This window comes from Tenrec ecaudatus, chromosome 5 (genome assembly GCF_050624435.1).
Source record: "Tenrec ecaudatus isolate mTenEca1 chromosome 5, mTenEca1.hap1, whole genome shotgun sequence".
In the NCBI taxonomy this organism is placed as follows: domain Eukaryota; kingdom Metazoa; phylum Chordata; class Mammalia; order Afrosoricida; family Tenrecidae; genus Tenrec; species Tenrec ecaudatus.
In genome coordinates, this window is record NC_134534.1 from 80,108,824 (window position 1) to 80,118,380 (window position 9,557).

Sequence of the window (9,557 nt, forward strand, 5' to 3'; positions counted from 1 at the left end):
GTGAGCCAGATTCAACTCATTAATAGTAGCTTTGGGGCCAGAAGAAGTAATTTGTCTCGAAACATCCTCCAGATAGAATGACGAGCCTTTATTTCACATACGTTGAGCATGTTATCAGAGGGGACCAGTCCCTGGAGAAGAACATCATACTTGATAGAGTCGAAGGACCTCAGCACAACCATGAGAGAAAAAGTAGGAGCAAAGTGTGTCCTTTGGACCCAGATTCGGGTGCTGCGGCTCTTCTAGCCTGTGAGAGAGTGAATTTCTGCATCTGGAAGCCATATATTTTGGGGATCTCTGTGAGAGCAGCACAAGACGACTAAGACACCCCTCGACCCCAGTTACGTCTTCCCCTGGCTACTAGATATTTTCTAATTCCCTCCAGAAGGACTCCAATAGCATTTTTGTTGTAGAAGTCTGCTCGCGATGAACTCCCTCTGTTTAGTTAGAGTGATCCTAAGTAGGCACTAATTTAAAAGGCAATTTTTTTTGCCAGTCATACAATCTTATTGGCTACTTTTTATTGGTTTGTGTTACTTTCTCTGTTTTTCTTTCTTGTTCTTTAAATATAGGAGACTATCGCTTTCTGAACTTGTGGCTTCTGTAATCTGGTGGATCAGTTGTGTATGAAATGACACTTTCATGGTCCCTTGGTTGGTGACAGTTTGGTTACAATCTGCTATCTTGGATCTTTTTGAGAGCATCCTATTTGGATTGTATCAAGTTTCTTGTGTTTTTATCAAATTTGAGAAATTTCCAGTCATTTTCCCTCAATTATTGACTCTCTTTCACTTTTGGAGACCCGTGATGCCTAGGTTGCCTCCCTAGAGGTTCCATGGAGTCTGCTAAATTCCCTTATTCTTTTCTTTGTATCCTGGTCTTGAGAGTAGATGTCAATTGTCTAACCTTCCTCGCGTTACCACATTATTTTGCTTGTTACAAATTTGCTCTAAAATTACTTTAGTCAATAATACATTTTAGCTGTTTTACATTTGCGTTCCAGAATTTTTATTTTAGTTATCTTGTTATAATTTATATCACTTTATTGGTATTTTCTATTTGTTTATCCATGTTTTTCCCCACCCTGGTTTTCTTTGGTTATTTGCCATTGGGTCTTCAATTGAGTTAAGGATTTTTAATAATTGATTTGTATTCCTCGATTCCCTAAAAGACACTTTTATTTCAAATTTACTTAGAATGGGCCTTGACATCCGTCTTGTTTTATTGCTGTTCTTCCTTGGTTATGCTTTATATCTTTGATATTGTTGAAAGTTGATGCTTTTATTCTTATAATCTGTTAATTCTTGAAATCGGTTTCTTGCTTCTCTCCTGAGTTTATGGTTGTTTTTGTTGTGGCTGTAACTATCCATTTGCTTAGTGACTTTTTTTTTTTGTTGCTTTACAAAGAGAGCTTTATTCTCTCTTCCTTGAAGTATAGGAAATAGAAATGTAGGTATGACTGTTAAAAAATTGGTTCTCAACTGTTTGACTGTAGAAGGTACTGGTCTCCTTTCAACATCTGCATGCCTGCATCCTCAGAGATCTCCATGTGTGTGGGCATCCATGTTTTACAGAGTCAAGAATGTTTCCAGGGCAAGAATCTTGGCTTCGAGGGAAATGTTTGGTGCCTAGGAGCCGGTGGCATAGTGGTTATGCGTTGGGCGTAGACTGCATGGTTGGCTGTTCAAAACCACCAGGAGCTCCATGGAGAAAGACTAGGCATTCTAGCCCCTTAAACAGTCTCAGAAACCCTCGTGGGAGGGGAGTTGCTAAGAGCAAAGGCAGTGGGTTTAGTTTCATGGTTTCCTGATGGGAGTCAGCATCCCCTATGCCTGCTGGCTTCACTCTCCTTCGTTGTCTTGTAGAAGAGGGATGGGAAGCAAGCAGGGGTTGACTTGGGGAGGAGGCTGATGCTCTCAGATGCATCCTGGGATCTTCCCCATTACATTGCTCTTTATCCTAGCAAATGTAATCTGATCTTCTGGAACCAAATCTAAAACAATCCCACAAGCATAGGAAGCATTAACATTTGATGAATGGAATTGAAAGCCAGAAGCAGAGGTCAGGACTGAGAAGCCATGGTAAAGAAGGTAATAAATGCAATTAGATATACAGATGGATGATGCTCACATCTACTGTGGTTTCTACTGTGCATGTTGTAGAGGGCCGAAGTTGACCTTGCAGCCCCTAGGCCCTGTGCAGTCACCTTTGCTCCCAAGCATGACAACAGTTCGTGGGGCACTTAGTGACTTTTTCAAACTATTTTTGAGTAATCTGTATATCTTAATATATGTGATCAAGAGAGTCATTTAGGGGTAAACCTTCAAATTCCCCCTTCTCCAAGAATCTTTCTTCTCAAAGTCCTCTTTCCAAATCTTCTTGTCTGTGTTCAGCTTGATCCACCTGCCATCTCTTCAGCTTGGACACCTATATGTGTTATGCATGCTTAACTGCTTTCAGCACATGCCATGCCATCACACTTCAGGGTGAACACTAGCTTCATGAGTGGTTTCCGCTGGAGTGAGGTAAAACAAAGGTCAGGACACATCTGAACAGGTAAGTATGTATTGCCATAGTTTATGGAGACAAAAATCAGTGTCAGCTCCTTAGCATCAGCAAACCACAACAGGAATGTGAGCCACCACCCCCCTTGAAGTCCTTAAGAAATTAAGGATGGAAGCTAAGAAAGATGTCTCTACAGTTCTAAAATTAACTTCCTGAAAAATCACCACAAACTTGGATGGTTTAAAGCTCTATAAATTTGTTCTCTTATCGGTCTGGAGGTAGGCAGTCTAATGTCCAGGTGTCTGCAGGGCCATGCTCTCTGAGGACTCTAGGGAAAAATATGTTCCATATCTTTCCTTTAGCTTCTGGTATTGCTAGCAATTGTTATTTTTAGGCTTACAGGTCATCAGTATACATTCTGCCTTCGTTTTGATGTTACATTGGCTTTTCATGTTCATGTACCTTTTATCTTCTTAGAAAGATACCTTTCATATTGGACGAAGAGCCCATACTGCTCTATTACGACATGATGTTAACTTAATTGACTACAACTGAACTTAGTAAAACATTGCAGTTAGTACTGCTAAACCCACACCACCGTCAAAAATCCAAATAAGAATTTGACTGTGGCAAAAATTTGACTATGTTTTCATAGAAATCTTACTAAAAACACAACAACCAATTAACACATATTATGCATATCTATGTATTCCAGAGACAGCGTCAACATGAAAGCTACATTTGTAAGACACGATAAAAGTACAAGTTTTTGCTCTTATAGCTGCAACAAGGGTTTCACAAATCTTTTCTGTTTTCTTTTTTCAAAATAGTTATCATACTAGATACCTTTATCTTGAAATGGACAACCCACAGCTGCAGACCTCAATCATGGTACATAACAATGTTATTATTGTTATTTGTAATGTTATGCCTTTCATTTGCTTCTCAGGAGCACTTTGCCATCACTAATGGCATTTTGTTTTGATCTCATGGTGTTCAAGGTTTAAGATTTTACAGTAAACATAATGAGAAACATACCACAGCTACAATAAATTACTACTCACTGTGATTCCCAATTTCCTGGAAAGAGAAATATTCAGCGATGATTCATGTCTTAAACAATTTACATATAAATGGAGCTGTGTGGTTTCAGTCCACTTTGTTCAAAGGTCAACTGTAATTGCATCTGAAAAGACCAAATTTCCAAATAAACTTATAATCTACCTTTCAAGGAATTTAGGGGAAGGAAGTGCTATTCAACACATTATAGCTTTTCTGGCACAATCTAGCCTGCACTGGATTTAAGCTCTCCTTTGTTTGTGTCTGTTAAGGTTTTTGTTTGTCTGTTTAATTAGACTCCAGAATTTTCAAACACTTGAGAGTTTTCTATCCCTGACCATAGAACAGGGATGGAAATAGCCTTGCTATTAGACAGAATTCCCTAGAAATGCAGATATTGTTTGGATAAAATGTAACACCTTATCAATTAACCTAATTTTTAATATTTTCTACTTTCTAGCTGATTGATGTTTTTTAAATTTTATTTTGCTGTTATTGTTGGATTTTTGTTTTGCTTTCGTTTTCTCTTCCTTAAAGAGTTTGTTATAATATCAACTGCAGATCACATCTCCTTCTGATAAATTTCCTTTGTTAGCCTGAGAAAATATATATTGTTCCTTCATACTGGAAGTGTCACATCATTTATTTTACATTATCATGGCTTGTTTTGATAATATCTTTATGCCTAAAAAGAGCACAAATTAATGGAAATATTACTCAAATATTGGCACCGAACCCTAAAGTCAGTGTTGAGGAAAATGAAGAATTCTAAAAATGCTTTCACTATGAAATTGATCAAACACATTGTTGAGATGATAATTCCAGTGATTTGAATGGAAAGTTGGAAACAGAGGGGAGTATAAGAAGTTGAAAAATAAGGCCACGATGGTCAAAGGAAAGCTGCAGATTACATGAACCGCACCAGGAGAATACAGAAGAATCACAGTGACTACATCTGTGGGAAGTAGGAGATGGAGAAACTCAAAATCATCAGCTAAAGCAAGGCCAAGGTCTGACTATAGCATCAATTGCAAGCGAGATCTAAAATTGAAGAAAATTGGAACAAGTCCAAAAAAGTCTAAACATGAACTTAAGTATGTTCTGACTGAATTTAAGAAAATCTCAAGAACAGACTTCAAACATTGAACAATAATGACAGAAGACCTGACAAGCTATGGATAACGTCAAGAACATCATGCATTAAGAAAGCAAAATATCAAGTTTGGGCCAACATAGGTGCAGGCATGTTGGGGGAGAGAAGAGGGGACTGAATGACAGGCTGGGGAGGAGAGACTGAGGATGCTCTTGAGAACATTAGGGGGGTGGTCTTTAGTGTAGTGCAGCGGATGGGCAGAACTGTCCTAGGGCATCTGAGGGTATCCCAGGAACCCAGGCTGGGTGCCGTAAAACACTGGGACACTGAATCCTGCATCCTTAGGACACACGGCATGCTCCAGAAGCTGCATCAATGAGACCCTGGAAGGGAACCCCACTGGGTGAACTGGACTGTATCTCAGACACACTTGTAACCAGAGGACTAAAACCAGAAAATACATGGCGGGTGAGGAAGCAGAAGACAGCTGAACCAAGAGTGGTGTACTGTTGGTTGGCGGTCAGATGAGATCTTGCTACGTCAACACATCGTATGCAATATTAAGATGCATACTCTTCTGGCAATCATATGGATGCCATTCTGTTATATTTAGCTTACACTTGTGTATAATGCTGTAGCTCAGAGGTGTGTCACCAGAGTCACTCTCTTAAAGCTGTGTTACTTGTTTCTGTTTTTTTGGCAAATGAAGCCCAGGGATGTTACGCCGACAGAGAAAGAAAACATGGCAAGGGTCAGGGAGAAGGGGGTGTGTGATATAGGAAGGTGGGAACGAGAAGGAAATGACGTCAAGCAGCACAGGAAGGAAAGTATATCTGGAGAATGATATGGGAGAAATTGTAAAATTATGTTTTATATGATTCAACTATGCAATCATATGACATATTAATTTCCAAAATATACGGTGGAGGGGGGCGGGGGAAGGCATAGATTCAAGAATGAGTTCTAGGTTTGCACTAAATCCTAGTTCCAGCTTGAAAACATTTAGTTCTTATATCATGGCCCTGCTCCATACTCACCTTCATGAAATGATCACTGAAGATAAGGATGCTAAAGAAAAGCGTGGTGAAGAAAGCAGATGGTGCCCAGCTATCAATTGAAATTGTGTCTGGGGACTTAAAAGCTTGTCTTCAAACAAGCAGCCACCTGAGCAAGGAGCCAATTAAGGTCACACAGAAAAACATGCTAGCTGTGTGAGCCAAACAAGACAATTACAAAATTTGAATATGGTGAAGAGAAATGTATCCGAGGTAAAATTATGAACTGAATTTGGAGAAGGCTATGGAGGATCATGGGCGCTCCAAACCCGTCTGCAGAGCATCTCGTCAGACTTAGCTGCTGGCGGATGAGCTCAAGCCAGAGGCGAGAGTCTTGAACAGCGGAGTCCATTGTAATCCTGATTATGCGGAATCAAGCTTGGTACTGTCTGTTGTCCTCCTTATAGATAAGACCTGAATTAATATTGGATGCAAGTATGTCTTAGTTGTCCCAGGACAGAAATATCTTCCCCGGGGTTTTGAATGTTGATGGGGATCAACATTGATGTTGATCGTATCCTTACCACCTACAGTGCTTGACTATTCTATGGACAGATTGCTGAATGATACAGGGAAAATCAAAAAGAAATTTAAAGGATTCACAGAGTTGCTGTACTGAAAGAAAATTGGTTTAAATACAACCATTTCAAGAGATAATTGCTGATAAGAATCAAAGGCACTGCAGGTTGAAGTTCAAACTGTACTGAAGGTGTTAGTAATAAGCAAGGCTCCAGAGATCAATTTAATACCAATTGAAATGTGTCAGAAAACTGAAGCACATAGTAATCTATGTCAACATATTTTGAAGCCTGGCCAACACACTGGAGGAAATTCTTATTTGTACACATTCCAAAGGACCTGACAGAGAAAAGTAATAAACAGTTTAGTTAATATTACATGCAAGTAAATTTTTCCTGAAGGTAATTTGAAACTGTTGCAGAAGTGCGTTGCAGATAACTGTCGGAAATGTCCACTGATCCAGAAGAGAGCATGGGATGAGGAATATCCTTGCCGTCTTCAGATGGACCTTGCCATAACGCAGTGGCTACCAGAAAACGTTTACTTCTTCTTTGATGTCTATGCAAAAGAATCCTATGAGGGGACAATTGACTCTGTGGACCACATGAGCTATGGATAACGTTGGGAAGAACAAGAATTCCAGAATATTTAGCTGTGCTTATGTGGAACTGTAATTTCCCCACGGCTGTTATTTGGACAGAAAAAGCAATCCTGCATGATTAAAAATCAAGAAAGGGGTGTGTCATAGCTATATTTTTTCACCTTACTTATTCTATCTGTGTGCTTAGAAAACAATGCAAGAAGCGAGAAGGGATAAAGGACTGGTCAAAATGCAATACGCAGGTGACACCATTTTACTGAAAGTGAAGAGGACTGGAAACACGGATGAAGATCAAAAATACTCCATTCTTCAATTTAGAGTAAAACTCAATGTAAAGAAAACAAAAGTTCCAAAAACTGGACCAACAAACATATCAGGATAAATTGAGAAAAGATTAAACTTGTACTGATTGTATTTCAATTGTACCTGCAGTCAAAGCTCATGAATGGAAGCATTCAAGGATCAAATAACATATTGGGCAAACACAGGAGCCCTGGTGGTGTGGAGGTTATGCATTGGGCGGCAAAAAAAAAAAGAAAAAGCTGCTCCGGAGAGGAAATCTTTCTCCTCCAGTAAACAGTAAACAGTTCCAATCTTGGAAACCCACGGGGGCTACACCATCCTATAGAGTTGCTATGAGTGGCCATGACTCTATGGGATTAAATTTGGTTTTATTGGGCAAATGTACTGCACAAGACCTCTTGTATTAAAAGAGTTAAAAAACGACAATGTCGCTTTGTGGAGTCAAAAGCACTGGAGCTGACCCATGGTAATTTCCATCCCTTCATATGCATGTAAAACCTGGAAGTGAATAAGCAAGAAGGAAGAAGAATTAAAACATTTGAATTCTGGTGTTGGTGAAAATTTCCAGACTCTTTCTGTCTTGGAGCAAGTATCGCCAGGATGCTCCTTTGAGGTGAGGACTTTCATCTCACTTTGAAAATGTTATCAGAAGAGACTAGTCATTGGAAGAGGACATAACACTTGGTAGCAGAGTCAGTGAGATGGAAGAAGCCCCCCAAAAGAGTTTGGCTCAGTGGCTGCAATGATGGCCTTAAACTTAATAATAATCGCGAGGAATGCGCAGATTGGGCAGCATTTTAATCTGCTGTCCAGATGGAGGCTATGAATCAAAATGGATCTGATAGCACGTGACAGCCGCAATCTTTCCTGGAGGAAATGATAGTCCGCAAATACTTCCCACGCCCCATTTCAGAATTACATTAATAGTTATTTATAAATAGTCTAATATTGTGTGTGACATTATATTTTTAAAATCTTACTGTTGGGTATGTTGAGAGCTGATCAGAATCAATATTAAATAGATATTAGATTTATGAATTAGTCTATTTTCAAAATTGGCAGAGAGAGCGGCTTTCCAGCCATGACTGCAGGTCACCTCTCCCAGGGACAAAGTCGCCACTGAGCTGCCGATTTAGTGTCATTTTGGGCCCTGGATTCTAGGAAAAGATAGGCATAGTTTTTGGTCTTCTTTTGCCATTTGTCTCTTCTGTGTTGCCATTCACCTTGTAAAGTATTTTCTACCTAACTAACTGCATTGTAATGCAACATGCCTAATTGAAATGGAAATGTTTTCAGACTCTCTGTGATTGAAAATATGGTGAGCATAAACAAGCGCTCTTTGAGACACACAATAATTTGCATATTGAGTCATCATTAAATGTAGAAGCTATTTATGTTTTGAATAAACACACACCCCCTTTTAGGATGCATTCAATTACATGAAAGTTCTGAAAATATGAATTAGGAAAATAAAGAACTTTCTAAACTGTAAATTGAGTTACGAAATAAAGATATTTATCTTATTAAAAAAATAGCAGACACCTCATGGCTAGCAACACATTTCAGCTGGGGTAGTTACCAATGCCCCTATATTATTTTCTTTCACTTTTCAAATCTTTCACCCTGCAGGGAGCAGCTTCAAGTTCATCAGGCTGCTTCTCTCTTCCCCAGGACTTGTGGGACCATTTAGAGACCATTCTTTTCATTGTTATAAAGTGATGACACTGTGCGCAACAACATTTTATATGAGTTCAAAATACGCAAACAAAAGTTGCTAACATTACTGTCATTAAGTGGATCTCCAACTTATGGTAATCCTAAAGGATGGAGTGTTCTTGTGAGCCTGTGAGACAGAAACTCTTTTAGAAGCCGAGAGCCTCATACTTACCTGGCAGAGGAGAGACCATGAGGTGGTTTTCCCAGGGCGAGGCTCACCCATTGCACTCCGGATGGCTGTGCTTACCGCTGCAATTTCCCCAAATGCGGGGAACTCGACGGCATCATTTGTGGTAGTGGGGGACTGTGTTTGCACTCTCCCCTGACTTAAAAAAAAAGAGAGAGAGAGAGAAGAAGCCGAGAGCCTCATTTTCCTTCTGCGGAGGGGCTAGTGTGTTCTAACTACCACATTCCGGCTGTCATGCTGTGTGTAAGCCACTGCACAGCCATAGTCAGACAAGGGAGAATATTTTCACTGATTGCAGGAATTTTGTCTTTGTACAATTAGCCAACTCTTATTTGTCAAAACATTACGGGATGAGTGAAAAAGATGCAGAATTTCATTGTTCCTCTACTAAAATAAGTAATTTATCATTTGATTAAAATTATAATAATGTGAATAAAACAAGTTTAAAATTAAGAGAGAATATTCCTTAGGATGACTTTTTAAAAATGCTTATGATTTTTGTGTGTTTTTTCCTGATCT

General features: G+C 39.3%; 1 non-coding gene across 1 annotated transcript; it reads left to right on the plus strand.

The window, feature by feature from the left end:
- The first annotated feature begins 9,015 nt into the window (after positions 1–9,015).
- Positions 9,016–9,176, plus strand: LOC142449371 (U1 spliceosomal RNA). Its single transcript, XR_012784566.1, has one exon. It is a non-coding gene; the product is annotated as a U1 spliceosomal RNA (small nuclear RNA).
- Positions 9,177–9,557: the final 381 nt, after the last annotated feature.